The sequence below is a fragment of the Equus caballus genome, chromosome 20 (genome assembly GCF_041296265.1).
Source record: "Equus caballus isolate H_3958 breed thoroughbred chromosome 20, TB-T2T, whole genome shotgun sequence".
Taxonomy (NCBI): Eukaryota; Metazoa; Chordata; class Mammalia; order Perissodactyla; family Equidae; genus Equus; species Equus caballus.
Window position 1 is genome coordinate 18,448,306 of NC_091703.1, and position 24,852 is coordinate 18,473,157.

The 24,852-nt window shown below is 38.8% G+C and overlaps 1 pseudogene; it reads right to left on the minus strand.

Moving 5' to 3' along the window:
- Positions 1-7,171: 7,171 nt before the first annotated feature.
- LOC100066179 (glyceraldehyde-3-phosphate dehydrogenase-like) overlaps positions 7,172-24,852 on the minus strand; it is a 39,122-nt pseudogene continuing 21,441 nt past the window's right edge.

Here is a 24,852-nt window from a genome sequence, read left to right on the forward strand (position 1 = left end):
TACCTGACGCTACCAGGTCAATACAGAGAATAACTGAGATTAGCTTACCTGGATCAGCAGCAGCTAGAGCCATAAACTGGTAAAACTATTTAGAAGGTAATTTTGATGAATTGCTAAAGGCTGAGTGTGGATTAGCTGGAGAGTGATAAATTCAAGGGGGCCCAGTCTAGGAGGACCCCCCACAATTTCATGAGTTTGACCTCTAGGAACCCCACCAAGTTCTCAAGATGAATATCTGAGAAAAGTTGTCTCATGTTTCTGGGAGAGGGAGGGGAGAGCAACCATTTTGAAATTCCCCTGGAGTGCTCTCCATACCAAAGTCCTACTCTTGCAGGACAACAGTTTTACCTGAGCCTTGTCTGCTTGAGGAAAGGGCAATTAGCCAACTCCAACCCCCTCTAGCCCTCTATTTTCCCCTACTGAGAAGAAAAAAGGATAAGAAACATTTCTGAAGATCACACCCCAGGGACCTAGGCTTACTTAAAAGATTGGGATTTAATTATAAGACTATGGAGCACTTCTCCTCTCCCACACCTTACCATCAAACCAGCAGGGTTGCAGCATACTTACAGTAGGCTACAACTAAGGAAAGTGCAAGACACAGGCTCTATTTAAATTCTTGGGGAAACCCAAAGAGAAACAGGAGAGAAAAATAATAAGGACACCAGAGGAAATGGAAGCCTCTGGCACCTACGTCTACAGAAAACATTAAACAGCCAAGTTCTTAGCCAGATTAACATAAAATCTCACAGTAAGTCTTGTTTACTGCAGTTCCTATCATCCAAAACATCATGTCCCGCTTTCAGCAAAAAATGACAAGTCATGCTAAAAGGTGAAGACAAACACAATCTGAAGAGACAAACTAAGCATCAGAATCAGACTCAGATATGACATAGATTTTTGAATTATCAGATAGGGAATCTGAAACAACTACGATCAATATGTTAATGGCTTTAATGAAAAAAGTAGACAACATGAACAAATAGATGGGTAGTGGGAGCAGAGAGATGAAAACCCTAAGAAAGAATCAAAAGGAAATACTAGAAATGAGAAGCATTAAAAATAAAAAATGCCTTTGATGGCTTCATTAGTAGACTGGTCATGGCCGAGGAAAGAATCAGTGAACTTGAATATATGTGAATAAAAACTTAAACTGAAATGAAAAGAGAAAAAAGAATTTTAAAAAAAGAACAGAATGAGCAAGAACTGTGGGAAAATTGCAAAAGGTATAACATATGTTTAATTGGAATACCAGAAGGAGAAGAAAGAGAGGAATGGGCAGAAGAAATATTTGAAATAATAATGGCTGAGAATATCTCAAAATTAATGACAAATGTGAAACTTCAGATCCAGGAAGCTAAGAGAACACCATGCATGATAAATATCAAAAATTTATACCTAAAAATATCATTTCCAAACTTCAGAAAACCAAAAGACAAAGAGAAAATCTTAAAATAAGCCAGAGGTGGGGGGGAACCCACCTCACTTTTAGAGGAACAAAGGTAGAAATATATCTAACTTTTTATCAGAAACCATGCAAGCAAGAGGAGAGTGGAATGAAATATTTAAAGCGTTGAAAGAAAAACCCCACCAACTATACTTCCATATTCAGTGAAATTATCCTTCAAAAGTAAAGGAGAATAAAAGACTTAGACAAACAAAAAATGAGGCAATTCATCACCAGTAGACCTGCTTGTAGGAGATGTTAAAAGTAGTTCCTCAGAGAGAAGGAAAAGGATATAGATCAGAAACTCAGATCTACGTAAAGAAAGGAAGAATGTTAGCAAGGAATAAATGAAGGTAAAACTAGATATTCTATTTTTCTTATTCTTAATTTACCTAATAGGTAACTGTTTGTTCAAAGTAACAATAGTGACAATGTATTGCATGATTATAGCATATAGGTAAGTGAACTCAATGACACCAATGTCATAAGGGATGGGAGCAAAGAGTCAGGAATATTTTATGAAAAGCTATGTGCTTTTCTAGGGCATCCACTAAAAAAATCTTTTTGAAGAGGAAGTATAATTGATATACAAAGAGGGGAGAGAAAATGGAATCACATAAAATGCTCATTAAAACCAGAGAATGCAGAAAAAGAGGATAAGATTTAAGAAAAGAAACAAAGAACAAGTGCAACAAACAGAAAACTTTTACCAACGTGGTAGATATTAATCCAATCTATCAATAATCATTTTATATGTAAATGGTCTAAATAACAACAGTTAAAAGACAGAGACTGTCAGAGTAGGTTAAAAAACAAGACCCAACTATATGTTTTCTATAAGAAACCCACTTTAAGTGTAAAGAAAGAGATAGGTTAAAACAAAGTAAAGGGATGCAGAAAGATATACCATGCTAACACTCACCAAAAGGAAGCTGGAGTAGCATATTAATTTCAGACTCCACAGTAAGGAAAATTATCATGGATTAAGAGAGCATTCCATAGTGATAACTACGTGTTCTTCCTTTCAATAGCATTTACTGCTGTGGGCCAGGCACTGCCCTAGATCACCACAGACATTCAGATCAATTAGTGGGTCATTAACATCACTATGTACATCAAAACAATGGTGACAGACTAGAAAAAGTGCAAATTCTCAGCACAAATTATTCACCCAATTTTGCATCTACTATCAACCAGGTGGATAGAATGAGAGTCACAGGAAATCGAGGCCGGCTCTTTATCTCTTTCCTCCTCTCTTCCTGTTCTCTGGCTGCACAGAAGCAGAAGTCTCAGGTAGTTAATTGGTCCTTTTCTTCCTGGAAGAACTTAATGAAAGTTTCATTACACTTTTTGCTAAACTCTTTTTTTCATTAAACTTTCATAACGTTCTCCCAGCCACAATGAACCCTTGGTGAGCTTCCTCTGGAACTCTAGGCAATTGTATTCATTCATTTCTTCATTCATTCATTGGTCACCAAGCGCAAGATGCTGCACTGGGGATTATCCCAAATGCAAAAATAAGTAAACCTCAGTCATTGCTCACTAGTAGTTTGCAATCTGTAATATTCCTTCCAAAAAATTCCTGCAAGCTTCTTACCTGTGTCCTGCATTTCACATACTTGGTTACTTTCACTTAATTATGTTTTCTTCCTCACTTTTCATATGTTTTAGAAGCACCATACATGATATGGGAATAATATTCTAATCTATCTTTATATGTATATTTATAATTCCATAATCATCCAACAAAACAAAACAAAACCCCCTTTAGCAAAGATTTAAGAATCAGAAGATTTGAGTTTGAGTCCCATCCATGCCTGTGTGGCCTTGACTTAACCTCTGTGAGTCTCAGTTATTTCGCCTGTAAAATAGGACTAAATATTTTTCCCTTATCTGTCACACAATTTTTGTGTATGTGTGGATCAAATGAGCAAATGTACGTGCAATATACATTTTCTATGATATAAAATGATATTCAGATGTATGTTATTATTAAAAGTTTGTAATGGGGGGCCAGCCCCGTGGTCGAGTGGTTAAGTTTGTGCACTCCACTTTGGTGGCCCAGGGTTCACTGGTTTGGATCCTGGGCGCGGACCTAGCACTGCTCATCAAGCCATGCTGAGGTGGTGTCCCACATAGAAGAACTAAAAGGACCTGCAACTAGGGTATATAACTATGTACTCGGGGGCTTTGGGGAGGAAATAAAGAAGAGAGAGGAAGATTGGCAACAGATGTTAGCTCAGGGCCAGTCTTAAAAAAAAAAGAAGTTTGTAACGGAATCAACCTCAGGATTTGCTTATGTATACAATACAAATGCCATAGAAATTGTAACTAGGGGCAGAATCTGGCCAAGGGCATTTAACTAAAGCAATTTTTTTAAAAAGGGAGCGGAAGGAAAAAAATCAAAGACTTTTTATTCAAAGTAGAAAACTTTGAAACTAGAGTCAACACTTGCCAAGGACATGGTTGCTAAGTGGAGCTCCTTGAGGGAAATTCAGAGGCAAGCTTCAGAGAGCAGCAGCTGAAAGAGAAAAATCTTTCATGTTATCATCTTCCTTCCCCACCCTTGTTTAGAATTCCTTATCTAATCAACTGGAGACACACATCTTAACAGTCAAACAATAAAAATGGGATGCAGTTTAATTACGGATCATTACAGAGGCCAAAAAACATTAGGGTCAGGCTGCTATCATTGTGTCCAGAAGGCACTAGACTCCATTTTCATTTTTAAGGGAATTACAAATAAAATGGCTTTCTCTCCTGGATTTCTGAAGTGTTTTGTGGTTAAATCTGGTTAAAACATAGTGGTAAAAATGACATTATGTTCACAGATCCTAGCAAAGGAACAAAGTTTATTCTCAGCCCCTCTGATTTGAATAGGTAAGTAAAAGGGAATGCAGTGAAGTGGGGGGAAGGAAGGACTTCAGCCACTCCTAATTTTTCCAGCTTGGACTCCTGTGTGTTCTAGAAAAGCAGAAATAGGAGAGATTAGCAGAAGTCCGCTCAGTGTAAGAGATTGGGATTGTTAAAATGAGAGGAGGTGAAGGGAATTGGAGAGCACTACTTCAATTAAAAACAAAGAAGAAAATCTCACACCCATCAGGATGCCTACTATCAAAAGAACAAGTGTTAGCAAGGATGTGGAGAAACTGGAACCCTTGTGCCTTGTTGGTGAGACTTTAAAATGGTGCAACTGCTATGGGAACAGTATGGTGGTTCCTCAGATAGTTAAAAATAGAATTGCCATAGGATCCAGCAATGCCAATTCCGGGCATATATCCAAAAGAGTTGAAAACAGGATCTCAAAGAGATATTTACTCACCCATGTTCATAGCAGTATTGTTCTCAATAGCCATGACATGGAAGACACTCAAGTATTTACCAATGGATGAATGGATAAACAAAATATGTGACAAATACATACAATGGAATATTATTCAGCCTTAAAAAGGAAGGAATTCTGTCTCATGCTACAAATTGATGAACCTTGAGGAGATTATGCTGAGTGAAATAAGCAAGTCACAAAAAGACAAATACTGTATGATTCCACTTATATGAGGTACCTAGAGTTGTCAAATTCATAGAGACAGAAAGTAGAATGGAGGTTGCCAGGCCCTGGGTGGAGGTGGAAATGGGAACTTGTTGTTCAATGGGTACAGAGTTTCAGTTTTGCAAGATGAAAAATTTCCGGAGATTGGTTGCACAACAACGTGAATGTGCTTAACTGTACACTTAAAAATGATAAATTTTGTGTTATGTAATTTTATCACAATTTAAAATTTTAAAATTATTTTAAAAATTGAAGAAAACTGAAGACGAAAAGAAAAAGTAAATGAAACCTTACTGCCCAGATTAACTATAGCTAATGACCAAGTTCTAGGCTTATGGATTCTGACAGTTTCCAATGCCTACAGGGGTCCAAACCCTTTAGAACAGCATTCAAGGGCATGTTGGAGGTGGCCCCCATGACCCTTCTTCTCTTCTGCCACCTCTTGCAAGCCCCACATTCCAAAGTCCCTGCCCTGGAGTTCACTCTTATCTCCAAGCACCTTCTCACACTGTGTCCCTTCTCTGTAGTGCCCTCCTTTCATCTTTGCCATCCAAAGTCTCATCCACCTACTGGGTCCATTCGAATGTCCTACTGAGCCTGCCCTGGTCAACTCCGAAGCAGAGAGCTCCCCTGTGCTAGGTTTGTAGTTTGTAATTCATCACGTCATGCCCTCTGTTCTACGTGTTTGTGCAAACGTCTTCTCTTAGGAGCGGTCAGCTCCCCACACGCAGGGTTGGTGACTTAATCATTCGGCATCCACACAGCACTGTGAGCCAACACATGTTTAATGTAAGGCAAGTCATGTCACTCTCCTGCTGAGAATCCTCCAGTGGCCACAGTCACTAACATAAGGGTTTCAGACGACAGACAGAGTCTCCCCCAGCCTGCTTTCCCACTTCTCTGCTCTCATCTCCTACTACTTTCTCCTCACTCACTCCTGGGCTCCTTGCTGTTTCCTGCACCCACCGGGTATGTTCTCACTTTAGGGACTTTACATGGGCTGATTTCTCTACCTGGAATGTTCCTCCCTCAGGTTCCTAACTGGCTCACTTCTTTACTTCCTTCAGGGCTTTGCTCAAAATTCCCTTCTGGAAACACCGTTTCCTAACCAACCCACTTACAATTACAACCCAGTCCCATCTCCACCCAGCACTCCCTACCTCCTTTCCTGTCCTTATTTTTCTCCATGGCACTTACCAACAGGTGATGTTTATTTTATTTATTTGTTCATTCTTTGCATCTTGACTGGAATGTAAGCTCCGTGAGGACTGGTATTATTTTATGTTTTTATTCACTGCTTAAAAAAAAAAATCCTCAGCACCTCATACGGTGCCAGCACACAGTGGACTTCCAATAGTCGTCCAATTAATGAAATGATTGAACGGCCATGGAAAGCACTTGCAGTCTAAGATTATTGAATACTTTCTAATTGTTTGTAATCCGAATCTTTGTTTTCTGTGAGCACTCATCCTGGACTTGGGAAAACAAGTTGCAAGACAAGCCCTTCTTTGTCTCCAGTGAGCAGGATTTAACCTGTACTAAGCAGCAGTTGATGATGTTTTTCTGTTGGCACACTGTTTAATCACTTCCTGTCAGGAATTAAAGCAAAGGTCATGTTGGATAAGCACTCAATTAAGTCTTTAGATGATGGTGGTGTGTAAACAGACTGATTAGTCCATGTGTGTAATTAATTCTCACACTATCTTGCAGCTTGCTTTAACACCGTAGTAACAGGATCCCTGCTAACTTGCTACCTGTATTCCGTAAGGAGTCCCAATCTTTGAGTAAGGCCCCTCCACCAACATCTTATTGTGAAAAATTTCAAAAGCGTAGGCAAATTGAAAGATTTTACAGTGAATCTCCATATACCAGTCCCCTAGTTTCTACTATTAACGTTGTAGCATATTTGCTTTAGCCCTTAGCTGTCCATCTATCCATCCCTAATTAAGTTTTTTTTTCTTTTGGCTGGGTATGGTGCACTTTATTGATGGTGCATGACAGGGTAGAGCTCCCTAAACTCCTGCCCTTCTTCAGAGGGTCTGGGGTGGGAACTGTGTTGAGGATGGAAGATTCTTAGTGTGTTGGGAGATCAAGTTGGGGCAAGGACTCTCCAGCAACTGAGGGTGTCTCTCTTCTTCTCATGCTTTTGCTGGGGCTGGTGGTCCAGGGGGCTCTTACGTATTGGAGGTCACGTGGACCATAAGGTCCATTGCCCTGTTGCTGTAGCCAAATTCATTATCATATCAGGAAGTGAGCTTGACAGATTGTCGTTGAGGGCAATGCCAGCCCCAGCATCAAAGGTGGAAGAGTGATGTCACTGTTAACATTGCAAGAGACAACCCGGTGCTCATTGTAGCCTAGGATGCCCTTTAGGGGCCCTCTGATCCCTGCTTCACCACCTTCTTAACGTCATCATATTTGGCAGCTTTCACTAGATGGCAGATCAGATCTATGACTGACATATTGGGGATGGAGACATGGAAGACCAGCCAGTGAGCTTCCCATTCCACTCAAGGATGAACTCGCCCACAGCCTTGGCAGCACCAGTAGAAGCAGGGATCGTGTTCTGGCAGCCCCTTGGCCATCACGCCATACCTTCCCAGAGGAGCCATCCACAGTCTCCCGGGTGGCAGTGATGGCATGGACCGTGGTCACAAGTTCCTCCACATTGCCAAAGTTATCATGGATGACCTTAGGCCATTTGTTTTTAACTATCCATTTATCCACCCCTAATTAACTCTTTTGTTCCCCCTCAAAGTGTAGTTGCGAGTTAGAAGTGCAAATGATGGAATCCTACCCTAGACCTGCTGAATCGAAAATTGGGAGGGAGGGCTGAAGGGTCGGGGAAGGATCACAATCTGGTTTTTTAGCAAACCCTCCAGGTGATTCTGAGGCTTGCTCAAGTTTGAGGAGCACTATTTTAAATAAACCAATATGACTTAGTCTGTTTCCATGGAGATCTACTCACATTATTGAAATTAGAGGTCTTCTCAGGTGTTTTACCAAAGAAAGAGACTCTAATGACACAGCTGCACACAGGAGCCTTCCCCCACTAACACACGCCAACTTAGTTGTCAACGTAAACTGGTGTGGTACAGTTTTAGTGAAGTGGTTAAGAAGTTCAGACTTTGGAGCTAAACAGATCTGGAGTAGAATTCCAGCTCTATCAAATGCAAACTATATGACCTCAGCCAAGTTACTTTTCCTTTTTAGCTTCATTTTCTGGTCTGTAAAGTGGGGTTTTGAAGAATAAACACCTCACAACAGGTAGATATTGAGACCTTCCTATATACTGGGCATTGTAGGTCCTGTTCTAGGTGCTGGGGAAATAGGGGTGAAGCAAGACACAGCCTCTGTTCTCCTGGAGCCTCCATTCCACTGGGAGAGACTGACAACAAACACACACAAAAAGAAAGAATGAATTTCAGGGAGCAATGAATGTGAAGAAGAATGTAGAACAGATTATTGAGACATGGTGATGGGGATAGAGGAAGCTTACCATAAAATGCGTGGTTGGGACAGCCCTCTCTGAGAATGTAAGGAAAGATGGAGGGACAGAAGAAGGTATGGACACAGGACAGTGGGAGGAAATGAGGCCAGAGAAGTAGGCAAGAGCCAGTGCAGCACCCTCCTCCATCATCGGGAGTGTGGATTTAATTCTCATTGCAGGTGGGGTCTCAAAGTTACAGTGGTGTTGGGTTAGCCCGTTGTCTAGGTGAATAAGTTTTAAAATTATTGTACCACAGAGAAACAAGCAAATTAAACTTGCATATAATTCAATTCTGGCTGATTTTGTTAGCATCTTCGCTCCAGTGAACGGTTCTGCAGACACTGCGTTTTGTGCTGCTTCATCAACAGTGGAACAGTGGAAGTCCACAAATGATCAGGTGCCCTCACAAAGAACCTTTTCCATTGTAATTGACATTTAAGCCTTACTTTACCAACCTCAGATTGGCTAAGAATTTGCAAAGCCAAGACACAGAACTGCTGAAAATGAAAATATTAGTGGGTAATTGGAAGTGCAATAAGGAAAGCACGCAAAGATAAGAGGACATCTTATATGGACTTGATTGTAAACCATCTATGTTAGCATTTTGTGGTAAACTTTTTAATTGAAGTAGAAAAAGCACCCAAATCACAATTGTACATTTTGGTGAATTTTTCCATGTTAACACACCCAGGTCACCACCCCCTAGATCAAGATATAGGACGTTCCCAGCATCCCAAAGCTTCTCTTGTGCCACCTCCCAGATATTAGCTCTCCCTCATTCCTTCACTCTCTGCAAGAGTAACCAATGTACTGACTTCTATGCCATTTTACCTAGGTTTTTTTCCAATTATTTTATTGGGGTCATAATGTTTTATAACATTGTGTAATTTCAGGAGTACATTATTATTTATCAGTTTCCATATAGACTGCACTGTGCTCACCACCAATAGTCCAATTTTTATTTTTTGTGATGAAGATTGGCCCTGAGCTAATGTCCGTTTCCAATCTTCCTCTTTTTGCTTAAGGAAGATTGTCTCAGAGCTAACATCTGTGCCAGTCTTCCTCTATTTTATATATGGGATGCCGCCGCAGCATGGCTTGATGAACAGTGTTCAGGTCTGCACCCAGGATCCAAACCCACAAACCCTGGGCCACCAAAGCGGAGCACAAAAACTTAACCGATACACCACCAGGCCAGCCCCCTAATAGTCTAATGTTTATCTGTCCCTGTATATATGTGCCCCTTTACACCTTTCACTCCTCCTTACCCCCTTCCCCTCTGGTAACCACTAATCTGTTTTCTTTATCCTTGTGTTTATTTATCTTTCACATATGAATGAAATCATGTGGTGCTTGTCTTTCTCTGTCTGGCTTATTTCACTTAACATAATGCCCTTAAAGTCCATCCATGTTGTTGCAAATGGGACAATTTTGTCTGTCTTTATGGCTAAGCAGTATTCCATTGTATATATACACCACATCTTCTTTACCCATTCATCAGTTGATGGGCACTTGGGTTGCTTCCAAGTGTTGGCTATAGTGAATAATGCTGCAATGAACATAGGGGTGCACAAATCTCTTTGAATTGTTGATTTCAAGTTCCTTGGATAAATACCAAGTAGTGGGATAGCTGCATTCTATGGTATCTCTATTTTTAATTTTTCGAGAAATCTCCATACTGTTTTCCATAGTGGCTGCACCAAGTTTGAGTTCCCACCAGCAGTGTATGAGGGTTCCCTTTTCTCCACATCCTCTTCAACACTTGTTATTTCCTGTTTGTTAATTATAGCCATTCTGATGAGTGTGAGGTGATATCTCATTGTAGTTTTGATTTGCATTTCTCTAATAATTACTGAATTGCCAATTTTTTTATATTTTCAAAGAACCATCTCTTAGTTTCATTGAATTCTTCTATTGTTTATTTCAAAGAAGATTTAATACCAATCCTTTTCAAACTCTCCCAAAAAATTGAAGATGGGGAATACTTCCTAACTCAATCTATGAGGCCAGCATTACTCTGATACCAAAACCAGACAAGGACAACACAAAAAAAGAAAATTACAGGCCAATATCACTGATGAACATGTATGCAAAAATCCTCAACAAAATACTAGCAAATCAAATACAACAATGCATTAAAAAGATCATACACCATGCCATGATCAAGTAGGATTTATTCCAGGGATGCAGAAATGGTTCAACATCCTCAAATCAATCAATGTGACACACCACATTAGCAAAATGAAGAGTAAAAATCACATGATCATCTCAATAGATGCAGAGAAAGCATTTGACAAGATACAGCAGACATTTATAATAAAAACTCTGAATAAAATGGATATAGAAGGAAAGTACATCAACCTAATAAAGACCATATATAACAAACCCACAGCCAATGTCAGACTCAATGGAGAAAAACTGAAAGCTATCCCTCTGAGAACAGGAACGAGACAAGGATGCCCACTTTCACCACTCTTATTTAACACAGTATTGGAAGTCTTAGACAGAGAAACGAAGCAAGAAAAAGAATTAAAAGAGATCCAGGTTGGAAAGGATAAACGAAACTGTCACTATTTGCAGATGACATGATTTTATATATAGAAAACCCTAAAGAATCTACCAAAAACTTTTAGAAATAATAAATGAATATAGCAAAATTGCAGGATACAAAATAAACATGCAAAAATCCGTTGCATTTCTATACACTAACATTGAAATATCAGAAAGAGAAATTAAGAATACAATCCCATTTACAATTTCAAGAAAAAGAATAAAATACCTATGAATAAATTTAGCCAAAGAGAGGAAAGACCTGTGCATTGAAAATTATAAAAGATTATTGAAATAAATTGAAGAAGACACAAAGAAATGGAAAGATATTCCATGTTCTTGGGTTGGAAAAATAAACAGTTAAAATGTCCATACTTCCTAAAGTGATCTATAGATTCAATGCAATCCCTATCAAAGTTCCAACAACATTTTTCACAAAAAATAGAACAAAGAATCTTAAAATTTATATGGAACAACAAAAGACGCCGAATAGCCAAAGCAATCCAGAGAAAAAAGAACGAAGCTGGAGGCATCACAATCCTTGACTTCAAAATATACCACAAAGCTATAGTAACCAAAACAGCATGATACTGGCACAAAAACAGACACATAGATCAATGGAACAGAATCAAGAACCCAGAAATAAACCCACACATCTACGGGTAATTAATCTTTCACAAGGGAGCCAAGAACACACAATGGAGAAAGGAAAGTCTCTTCAATAAATCGTGTTGGGAAAACTGGGCAGCCACATGCAAAAGAATAAAATTACACCATTATCTTACACCATACACAAAAATTAACTCATGATGGATTAAAGACTTGAATGGAAGACCTGAAACCATACAACTTCTAGAAGAAAACATAGGCAGTACACTCTTCAACATTGGTCTTAGCAGCATATTTTCAAGTACCATATCTGACCAGCCAGGGGAAACAATAGAAAAAATAAACAGAGGGGACTACATCAAACTAAAAAGCTTCTGCACAGCAAAGGAAGTCATCAACAAAACAAAAAGACAACCGAACAATTAGGAAAAGATATTTGCAAATCATATATCTGATAAGGTGTTAACATCCAAAATTTATAAATAACTCATACATCTCAACAACAAGAAAACTAACAACCCAATTAAAAAATGGGCAAAAGACCTGAACGGACATTTTTCCAAAGAAGATATACAGATGGTCAACAGGCACATGAGAAGATGTTCAACATCATTAATTATTAGGGAAATGCAAATGAAAAACACAATGAGATATCACCTCACTCCTAATAGAATGGCTATAATTGACAAGAAATAACAAGTGTTAGAGACAATGTGGAGAAAAGGTAACTCTCATATACCGCTAGTGGGAATGCAAACTGGTACAGCCACTACAGAAGACAGTAGGGAGATCCCTCAAAAAATTAAGAATAGAACTACCATACAATCCAGCTATTCTGCTGCTACATATTTATCCAAAGAACATGAAAACGTGAATACATAAAGATATAAGCACCCCTATGTTCATTGTGGTATTATTCACAATAGCCAAGATAAGAAAGCAACCTAGCTGCCCATCAAGAGGTGAATGGATAAAGAAGATGTGGTATATTTACACAATGGAATACTACTCAGCCATAAAAAAGATGAACTCTTGCCCCATTTTCAACAAGGTGGATGGACCTTGAGGGTATTTATGCTAAGCAAAATAAGTCAGGGAGAAAGTCAATTGCCATATGATCTCACTCATAAATAGAAGATAAAAGCAACAACAAACAACCACATAGAGACAGAGATTGGATTGGTGGTTACCAGAGGGGAAGGGTGGCGGAAGAAGGGCAAAAAGGCTGATTAGGTACATGTGTGTGGTGATGGATGGTAATTAGTCTTTGGGTGGTAAACATGATGTAACCTACACAGAAATAGAAATATAATGATGTACACCTGAAATTTATATAATGTTATAAACCAATGTTACCTCAATTAAAAAAAAATCTTCTTTGAATGTTTGGTAGAATTCTCCAGAGAAGCAATCTGATCCTGGACTTTGTTTTGGGGGAGGTTTTTGATTACTGTCTCAATCTCTTTACTGGTGGTGGTCTATTCAGATTCTCTATTTCTTCTTGGTTCAGTAGTTTGGGGAGGTTGTTTGAGTCTAAGAATTTATCCATTTCTTCTAGGTTATCCAATTTGTTGGCATATGGTTTTTTTTATAGAATTCTCTTATAGTCCTTTGTATTTCTGTGGTATCCATTGTAATTTCTCCTCTTTCATTTTTAATTTTGTTTATTTGAGACTTCTCTCTTTTTTTCTCAGTGAGTCTGGCTAAGGGTTTGTCAATTTTGTTTATCCTCTCAAAGAACCAACTCCTAGTCTCATTGATCCTTTCTTCTGTTTTTTTGGTCTCAATTTCATTTATTTCTGCTCTAACTTTTTTTTTTTAAAGATCAGCACCTGAGCTAACAACTGTTGCCAATCTTTTTTTTTTTTTTTGCTTTCTCTCCCCAAATCCCCCAGGACATAGTTGTATATTTTAGTTGTGGATCCTTCTAGTTGTGACATGTGGGACACTGCCTCAGCATGGCCTGACAAGTGGTGCCATGTCCACGCCCAGGATCTAAACCAGTGAAACCCCAGGCCACCGAAACAGAGTGTGCAAACTTAAGCACTCGGCCACAGGGCCGGCCCTCTAATTTTTATTATTGCCCTCCTTCTACTGACTTTGGGATTTGTTTGGTCTTTTTTTTCTAGTTCCGTTAGATGTAGTTTAAGATTACTTATTTGAAATTTTTCTTGTCTGTTGAGGTGGGCCTGTATTGCTAGGAATTTTCCTCTTAGAACTGCTTTTGCTGTATCTCACTTGAGCTGATATGTCGTACTTTCATTTTCTTTTATCTCCAGATATTTTCAATTTCACTTTTTATTTCTTCATTGATCCAATGGTTGTCTAGTAGCATGTTATTTAGTCTCCACATATTTGTGACTTTCCCAGCTTTTTTCCTGTAGTTAATTTCTAGTTTCATAGCATTGTGGTCAGAAAAGACGCTTGATATCATTTCAATCTTCTTAAATTTATTGAGGCTTGCCTTGCTTCCCAACATATTGTCTGTCTTTGAGAATGTTGCAATACTTCTATCAGAGAAAGTAGACTTCAAGATAAGACAGGTAAAGAGAGACAAAGAGGGGCAGTATATAATGATCAAAAATTCCATTAAGAAGAAATAACACTTATAAATATCTATGCACCCAACCCAGGAGCACAAAAGTACATAAATTAACCATTAAAAACCTAAAAGAAGACATTAATAATAACACAATAATAGTAGGGGACCTCAACACTTCACTCACATTAATGGATAGAAAATCAATAAGGAAAAAGGGGAATTAAATGAAAAGATAGAACAGTTGGACTTAATAGACATATATAGAACACTCCATCCAAAAATAGCAGAATACATGCTCTTCTCAATGCATGGAACATTCTCAAGAATAGACCATATGTTGGGAAACAAGGCAAGCCTCAATAAATTTAAGAAGATTGAAATAATAACAAGCACCTTTTCTGATCACAATGCTATAAAGCTAGAAATTAATTAGAAGGAAAAAGCTGAGAAAAGGACAAAGATGTGGAGACTAAACAACATGCTATTGAACAAGCAATGGATCACTGAAGAAATTAAAGGAGAAATAAAAAAATATCTGGAGACAAATGAAAATGAAAACATACCATACCAACTCACATGGGATGCAGCAAAAACTGTACTAAGAGGGAAATTCATCACAATACAGGCTCTCCTTAACAAACAAGAAAAATCCCAGATAAGCAATCTCAACCTACATCCAACTGAATTAGAAAAAGAAGAACAAACAAAGCCCAAAGTCATCAGAAGGAGGGAAATAATAAAAATCGGAGCAGAAATAAATGCAATTGAAACAAAAAACGCAGCAGAAAGGATCAATGAAATGAAGAGCTGGTTCTTTGAGAAGATAAACAAAACTGAGAAACCCTTAGCCAGACTTACAAAGAAAAAAACGAGAGAAACCTCAGATAAATAAAATTAGAAATTAAAGAGGAGAAATAACAAAGGATACCACTGAAATACAACAAATTATAAGAGAATACTATGAAAAACTATATGCCAACAAAATGGATAATCTAGAGGAAATGGATAAATTCTTAGACTCTTATAACATCCCCAAGCTGAATAAAGATGAAATAGAGAATCTGAATAGACCAATCACAAGTAAAGAGATTGAAACAGTTGTCAAAAGCATCCCAAAGAATCAAAGACCAGGACCAGGCAGCTTCCCTGGGGAATTCTACCAAACATTCAGAGACGATTTAATACCTATCCTTCTCAAGCTATTCCAAAAAATTAGGGAAGATGGAACGCCTCCTAACACATTCTACAAGGCCAACATCACTCTGATACCAAAGCCTGACAAGGACAACACAAAAAGGAAAATTACAGGCCAATACCGCTGATGAACATAGATGCAAGAATCCTCAATGTAATATTTGCAACCCAAATACAGCAATACATCAAAAGATCACACATGATGATCAAGTGGGATTTACACCAGGGATACAGGGATGGTTCAACATCTAGCAAAATCAATCAACGTGATACACCACATTAACAAAATGAGGAATAAAAACCACATGATCATCTCAATAGATGCAGAGAAAGCATTTGTCAAGATCCAACTGCCATTTATGATAAAAACTCTTAACAAAATGGGGATAGAGGGAAGTTACCTGAACATAATAAAGGCCATATATGACAAACCCACAGCCGACATCATACTCAATGGGGTAAAACTGAACACCATCCCTCTGAGAACAGCAACAAGACAAGGATGCCCACTATCACCACTCTTATTCAACATAGTACTGGAGGTTTTGGCCAGAGCAATTAGGCAAGAGAAGGGAATAAAAGGAATCCAAACAGGGAATGAAGAAGTGAAACTCTCACTGTTTGCAGATGACATGATCTTATATACAGAAAACCCTAAAGAATCCACCGGAAAACTATTAGAAATAATTAACAACTATAGTAAAGTTGTGGGGTACAAAGTCAACTTACAAAAATCAGTTGCATATCTATACTCTAATAGTGAACTTATAGAAAGAGAACTCAAGAATACAATTTCATTTACAGTTGCAACAAAAAGAATAAAGTACCTAGGAATAAATTTAACTAAGGAGGTGAAAGACTTATACAATGAAAACTACAAGACATTATTGAAAGAAATAGATGATGACATAAAGAGATGGAAAGAGATTCCATGCACATGGATTGGAAGAATAAACATAGTTAAAATGTCCCTACTACCTGAAGCAATCTACAAATTCAATGCAATCCTAATCAGAATCCCAATGACATTCTTCACGGAATTAGAGCAAAGAATCCTAAAATTCATATGGGGCAACCAAAGGCCCTGAATTTCTAAAGTAATTCTGAGAAAAAAGAACAAAGCTGGAGGCATCACAATCCCTGACTTCAAAATGTACTACAAAGCCATAGTGATCAAAACAGCATGGTACTGGTACAAAAACAGACACACAGATCAATGGAACAGAACTGAAAGCCCAGAAATAAAACTGCACATCTATGGACAGCTAATCTTCAACTAAGGTGCCCAGAACATACAATGGAGAAAAGACAGTCTCTTCAATGAGTAGAGTTGGGAAAACTGGACAGCCACATGCAAAAGTATGAAAGTAGACCATTATCTCATGCCATACACAAAAATAAACTCAAATAGATCAAAGACTTGAAGATAAGTCCTGAAACTGTAAAACTCCTGGAAGATAATACAGGTAGTATACTCTTTGGCATCAAACTTAAAAGGATCCTTTCAAATACCATGTCTTCTCAGACAAGGGAAACAAAAGAAAAATAAACCAGTGGGAGTTCATCAGACTAAAGAGCTTCTGCAAAACAAAAAGAAAAAAAAAAAAACTAGGATCAAAACCAAAAGACAGCCCAACCCAGCAATTGGGAGAAAATTTTTGCAAATCATATATCCCAGAAGGGGTTAATCTCCATAATAGATAAGGAACTCACACAACTGAACAATAAAAAAACAAACAGCCTGGGGGCTGGCCCCGTGGCCGAGTGGTTAAGTTCGCGCGCTCCGCTGCAGGCGGCCCAGTGTTTCGTCGGTTCGAATCCTGGGCGCGGACATGGCACTGCTCGTCAGACCACGCTGAGGCAGCGTCCCACATGCCACAACTAGAGGAACCCACAACGAAGAATACACAACTATGTACCGGGGGGCTTTGGGGAGAAAAAGGAAAAAATAAAATCTTTAAAAAAAATAAAAAAATAAAAAAAAATAAAAAAAAACAAACAGCCTGATCAAAAAATGAGCAAAGGGTATGAACAGACATTTTTCCAAAGAAGATATACGGATGGGCAATAAACACATGAAAAAATATTCAATATCGCTAATCATCAGGGAAATGCAAATCAAAAGTACCCTAAGATACCAACTTACACCTGTTAAAGTGGCTATAATCACTAAGACTAAAAATAACAAATGTTGGAGAGGGTGTGGAGAGAAGGGAACCCTCATACTCTGCTGGTGGGAATGTAAACTGGTGCAGCCACTGTGGAAAACAGTATGGCGATTCCTCAAAAAACTAAAAATAGAAATATCATATGTCCCAGCTATTCCACTACTGGGTATCTACCCAAACAACTTGAAATCAACATTCCAAAGTAACATATGCACCCATGTGTTCCTTGCAGCACTATTCACAATAGCCAAGACATGGAAACAATCCAAGTGCCCATTGACTGATGATTGGATAAAAAAATATATGGTATATTTGTATACACAATGAAATACTACTCAGCCAGAAAGAAAGACAAAATCATCCTATTTGCAACAACATGGATGGGGCTGGAGGGAATTACGCTTAGCAAAATAAGCCAGACTGAGAAAGACAAACACCAGATGATTTCACTCATATGTGGAATATAAACAAGCACATGGACGAAGATAACAGTTCAGTGGTTACCAGAGGAAGAGGGGTGGGGGCTGGGCACAGGGGGTGAACGGGAGCACCCATGTGGTGACAGACAAGAAATAAAGTACAACTGAAATTTCACAATGATGTAAACTACTATGAACTCAAATTTTAAAAAAGTTACTCTGGCCTCAAAAAATGAGTTGTAAGGTCATGTCATCTGGATAATTGTATGGAAGGTTGATATTATTTCTTTATTAGATACTTGAAAAAATTCCTGGTAAAGCCATCTGGGCCTACAGTTTACTTTATAGGAAGGTTTTTAATTATTCAGACCTTCAGTTTCTTCTTATTTCCTATTCTCTTATTTCCCTTATTATTCTCTTTTAGTACGTTATGGTATACAAAAAAAGTGCCAGTTTTATCAAGATGTTCCATTTATTGGCATGAACTTATTCATAATATCTCCTTATTTTCTTAATATACATAGGATCTGTAATGACATTCTGTTTTTTATTCCTGGTGTTAGTAATTTGTGCTCTTTATTCTTGATCAGTTCTGCTAGGAGTTAATTTTTCAAAGGATGAAGTTTTAACTAAATTTTTTCTATTGTCAATTTGTTTTCTATTTCCTTAATTTCTGCTCTCATCTATATTATTTCTTTCCTTCTACTTTCTTTAATTTGTTCTTCTTTTCTCTAGGTTCTTGTTTGATCGTTTGCTTTTAGGCTTTCTTTTTTTCTAATTCATGCATTTAAGGCTATAAATTTCCATCTAATCACTATCTTAACTTCATGTCAAAAGTTTTGATATTTTCTATTTTCATAGTCAGCTTGGACTGCTATAACAAAGTACCCTAGACTGGGTGGTTTATAAACAGCAGAAATTTATTTCTCACAGTTCTGGGGGCTGGAAGTCTGAGATGAGGGTGTCAGCTCTCTTCAGGGCGGCAGACTGCTGACTTCTCATTGTATTCTCCCGTGGTGGAGAAAGAGCGACCTAGCTCCCTGGCTGGTTACAAGGGCGCCAATGCCATCATGAGGGTTCCACTCTCATGACCGAACCACCACCCAATGGCCCCGCCTCCAAGTACCAGCACACTGGGGACTGGATTTCAACATCATAAATTGTGAAGGGACACAAACATTCAGTCCATAACAATTATTATTTAGTTCAAAATGTTTTCTATTTTTTACTGTAACCTGCTCTTGATCTGTTGGTTATTTAGAATTACACTTTTTAACCTTCAAGTATTTGGGGATAAATCTGGTTATCATTTGTTAATGATCTCTAGCTTAATTCCACTACGATGAGAGAAGTCTGTATAAATTTAATCCTTTGAAATTGTAGAGGCTTGCTTTTTGGCCCAGTTTATGATCCATTTAGTTAAATATTCCATGTGTACTAGAAAAGTTTGGGTATTTTGCAGGTGTTGGGCATACAGTTCTTTTTATATGAATTAGTTTGTTTTCTAACTATGTTGTTTAAATCGTATTGCTAAATTACTGTTGTCTAATTACATTGTTTAGATCTAATCTGGTTATTTATCTGCTTGTTCTATCAGTTTCTGCACAAGGCACATGACAGCTCCCTACACACACACATTTTCTAGCCCAGCGAGTCAACAGTGCCAAGGTAAAGAAACTTGCCATAGGGCATAGTCCTTTAAGATTCTCAACTGAAAAGTGGAGTATTTAGCAGGCTTTGAACTCCAGCTTCTGTCTCCCCAGCACTGTAAAACTGCCAAACCTTTGTTTTCCTTTAAAGTCTCTCAGCGGCTGCCTTCTGCTTGGTGTTTCAGCCTCTTGCCCTATTTATACACAGTGTTGGAATCAGCAGCTGCTTCAAGTGGGAAAGGTAGTGGCAAACGTTGGTATCACCTATCCAGGGTCTTGGTCTCTGCATGCCTGGCTGCTTTGGTTGATTGCTGATGCCTTAAAGAAGCTGCCCTTTGTTTTCTTATTTATTCGTTTTGGTGGTGGCTGTTATTATTCTTTTGCATCTTATCCAGCTTTTATGTTTATTCTTGTTGGCATGGTTATTAGGATCCAGCCTTCTCTGTCACAGCCAGAATATGAGTGTGCTGTGCTTACATGTAACTGAGTCAGTTTAACACCAGTTGAAAGTCTTTTGGTTAGTAAAATCTCCGATGATTATTTTGATCACTAGTTATTTAAATAGAAACATCTTTAGGTTTTATTATCTGCCCAGATATATGATATGAGAAAATATTTAAATGATAATATACCTTTAACCTATTTCCTCACTGTAGATAATTTAGAAAAATCACAGGGCTGGCCCAGTGGCACAGCGATTAAGTGCGCACGTTCCACTTCTCAGCGGCCCGGGGTTTGCCGGTTTGGATCCCAGGTGCGGACATGGCACCACTTGGCAAAAGCCATGCTGTGGTACGCGTCCCATGTATAAAGTAGAGGAAGATGGGCATGGATGTTAGCTCAGGGCCAGTCTTCCTCAGCAAAAAGAGGAGAATTGGCAGTAGTTAGCTCAGGGCTAATCTTCCAAAGAAAAAAAAGAAAGAAAAATAGAAAAAACACAAAGGATAAAGAAGAAAATAAAAAATAAAAATATTTTCCAGGACTCAAAAGCAGCCATCCACAACGTTTGTATAGTTTCTTTCAGTATTTCTTCTGTGCATTCCTAATAATGTTTGATTCAGGACTAACTTATAGGCCTTCATTAATTTACTCTGCATTTTAAAAACAGTTTTTAAACAATTTTATTCAAGTCTAATTTATGTAATAAATTAGTGTAATTTGTGTAATCTAATTAGCATAATATTTAGTTGCTTTAAGTGTGCAATTCAATGATTTTTAGTAGATTTAAAGACTTATGCAACCATCACCCCAATCCAATTTTAGAACATTTCCATCCCACCAAAAAGAATGCCTATTTGCAGTAAGTCCTTGTTCCTGCCTCTGGGTCCCAGCAACCACAAATCTATTTTCTGTCTCCACGGATTTGCTTGTTCTGGACATTTCAGATAAATGGAGTCATACAATATTTAGCTTTTTGTTTCTGTCTTCTTTCATTTAGCATAATATTTTCAAGGTTTATCCATGTTGTAGCACGTGTCAGTACTTCATTCCTTTTTATGGCTGAATAATATTCCATTGTACAGATATACCACATTTTGTTTACCCACGCATCAGTTGATGGATATTGGGGTTGTTTCCACCTAAAAATATTTTAATCAAAATAATTTAACTAGTGAAATGGGAAAATATTATGATTCAAGTGGTATATCCATACTTTTAAAATATTCTCAAGAGTATGTTAACCAAAGGTTATATTAAAGAACCAAACAATATAACAAAGAAAAACAAAACAATAAAGCTTAACAGAAGAGCTAAGATCCTTTCAGTGGCTCTGCCTGACATGGAATAACCTCTATGCCCAGATTTTTCTTTATGCAAACTGGAATGAACAAAATTCTCAAATACTGTTATGAAAACTGAAAAATAACCACACAGAAATGCCCTTAGAATGGCAGATTGAACAAAGAAGTATAATGGATAACTGGGGAAGCGATGGAGGTGGGCTGGGCCCCAACTGGGTAGTTCTATTGCTGACGACAGAAATCTCTAGAGCACTGAGTCTCCACAATGGCAGTGTGATTGAGAAGAACAATATTTATTCCCCAATTTCCTTGCTCTTTGAGGGAGTGTCTTTGCCTCCTATCTCACCACCATCAAAGAGCACGCCAGCCGGCTCACTCGATTAGAGAAAGGGGCTCATGAGGCCAATTAATTCTGTTCTTTTTCAGAGTGATAGACTATCTTAGTTCCAACTGCCGTAACAAAATACCATAAACTAGGTGGCTTAAACAAAAAATATTTATTTCTCACTGTCCTGGAGGCTCAGGTGTCCAAGATCAAGGTTCTAGCAGATTCGGTGTCTGGTGAGAGCCCTCTTCCTGGATTGCAAACAGCTGCCTTCTTGCTGTATCCTCACACGGCACAGAGAGGGAACTCTCATATTTCTTCCTCTTTTTAATATGGGCATTAATTTCATCAGGAGGGCTCCACCGTCATGACCTAATCTAACCCTAATTACCTCCAAAGGTCCCAACACCAAATATCATCACAGTGGGGATTCAAGCTTCAACATATGAACTTTGGGAGGACACAAACATTCAGTCTACAGCAGAGACTATAATCCTAACATCAGGCATTAGTTTTGCAAATGTGGGGCATTGTGAGAAACTATGAGTAGTTTGATCCCCCAAATGGCTGTGCATTTACACACACACACACACACCCCTTTCTCAGCTCCAGTCTCACCACAGGAGAGCCTATATTTTTATTAGGTGTCCCAAGTGATTGTGATGTGCTCAATCTATGGACCAACCAAAACCACAGACTTAAGAAAAACGTAACCTCTGCTAGAAAAGTAACTCCCTGTACATATTCTCTGAATGAGGTATACATGAATTCTAGTAGAATAGAACCACATTGTAATGGTTTATAGGGCAACCTCCGTCGGAAACATTCAGGGACCTTGTAAAAGTGAGTCTTATGAAGGAGTCATTAATCAAAAATTCATTGAATGCCTGTTGAGTGCCAAGCACACAGGTTTTGTGATAGTTGCTGGGGTCACAAGAGTGGACCAGACAAAAACTCATGCCCTCAAAACCAAGTAGAAAATACAGCTATGTAAACAAAAAATTACAGTAAAGGGAAGAAGTGCTTTGAGGCAGGTAGCCCAGGGAGGTGTGAGGCTATGAGAGCTGACAAGAGAGACACCTAACCTTATCCCTAAACATAATCACCCATAGGTGACCCTTGAGTTAGGTCATTACTGTCCTAGAATGAGTAGGAGCTGGCCGGGAAAATGAGACCGAGAAGGGCATTTCAGAAAGAGGAAACAGTAGTGCAAAGACATGAGTGATCATGATGTGTTTGGAAAAAGGGGTAGGATGCGCATATGGAGGCATGCAACGTAAAACAGGGAGGGGAGAAAGGGCTTGGAACCTGAAGGGTGTTCATGCTACATTAAGTATTTTAGACTTTATCCAACAAGAAAGTGGTGTCCAAAGTGGAGTATGGAGGAAATGTTAGAAATTCTATTTATATTTAATTATGGCATCCTTTTTCATTCTTAATTGTATATATTTTTAAATGTATTTAAAACATGCATGTTATTTGTATCTGATATTATTTGTATAGTATATTATTTCATTTGTGTAGTAGAACATGCATGTAAATATATATGTGGGTCTATACATTTTGGGCATGCTCAAAAAGTTTTCTTTGGAGGAGCTGGAGTCCACTGTCGTGGGCAGTGAAGAGCAGGAGAACAATGTTGAACAAAGGAATGACACAATCAGGAGGGCATTTTACAAATAGCCCTTGGTACTGAGACATCACTAGCCTGGGAAGGGGTTTCTCAGACTGCGGTTTTGACTCTTGAAACTAGGGCAGACTGAAATTTTCCCCTCATTTTTCCAGTAGTTTGGCCTCCATGCCCTTGTTTAGCCTGTTACTTCTGGTCAACTCTGATTTTCTGCTATTTCTCGTGAGCTCCTACAGAAGTGCTAAGGGAAGACAAGGAAGAGGGGGTCTTTTGGAAGGGAAAGGCCAGAGGCAGGCCCCCAGTCTGTCATAGTGTGGCAGCAGCAGAGGTGCACAGTTCGGGTCTCCCTTTAAGAGGACATGTCGTGGGGAGTAGGGTTGGCTGACATCCCAGCCACCGCACGCTCTCCTGGGCTGCTTCCAGCCGATGATGAGCATGGCAGGGGTGCCAGAGCCGGAGGATGCAGGCCTTCTCTAACAGGCCACCTTTCCTCAGGGACTCCCCATACAGTTGACACAGTCTGAGGCTCGTCCTACCGAATTCTCCTTCCTCTTCTCGCTCACCCCACAGATGTCAAACCTGCACTGTAGTCTCAGGCACTCTCTACCTCCTTCTGTTTTCTCTCCCCTTTTTTCTTCACAGGCACTTTCCTCAATAAATCTCTTGCTTGTGCTTTTAGGCTACCACAGCAAATACTACAGACTGGGTGGCTTAAACAACAGAAGTTTATTTCCTCACAGTTCTGGAGGCTGGAAGTCCAAGATCAAAGTGTTGGCAGCATCGGTTTCTTCTGAGGCCCCTCTCCTTGGCTTTCAGATGGCTGAATTCTCCCTGTGTCTTCACAGGGTCTTCCCTTTATGTGTCGGTGTCCTAATTTCCTCTTTTTTATGAGGACTCCAGTCATATTGGATTAGGGTCCAACCTAATGACCCTATTTTAACTTAATTACCTCTTTAAGACCCTATCTCCGAGTATAGTCATGTTCTGACGCACTAGGGGTTAGGGCTTCAATATATGAATTTTGAGGGGACATAATTCAGCCCATTACACTCATTAAATTGCATCTTGGCATCTGCGTCTCAGATGCCAGGTTAATCTAATAAGAGATATAACCAGATGACGTACTCAAAATGACCAGTGAGTCCCCTGCTCCAGCCTGACTCCATAAATCCAATTACAAAAGACTAATCAATATGTAAAAACATGAAAAAATATGTTTCCAATATGAAATAAATCTCCGTTTTCTTGGGTAATCCCTAATCCCTTAGAAACCCATAAAAGGAATATCGTACCATGGAAAGCAGTGAGCGACAAGAAACAAAAAAGATTCTCCCTACCAGTGACCCCTCTAAGTAGAGCAGATGACCCTCAAGTCAGTAGGACTTCAAGTGTGGCTGACATGAGGAAAACCACAGACCCTTTGAGCCTCACACTAAATTCCATCACCAGCATGGGAACAGTCCTCTCCAGCCAAGATGGCAGATGCGAGATTTAAAAAGCTTGGGTTGGCAAGAATGTGGCTGAAAAATAAACTCTA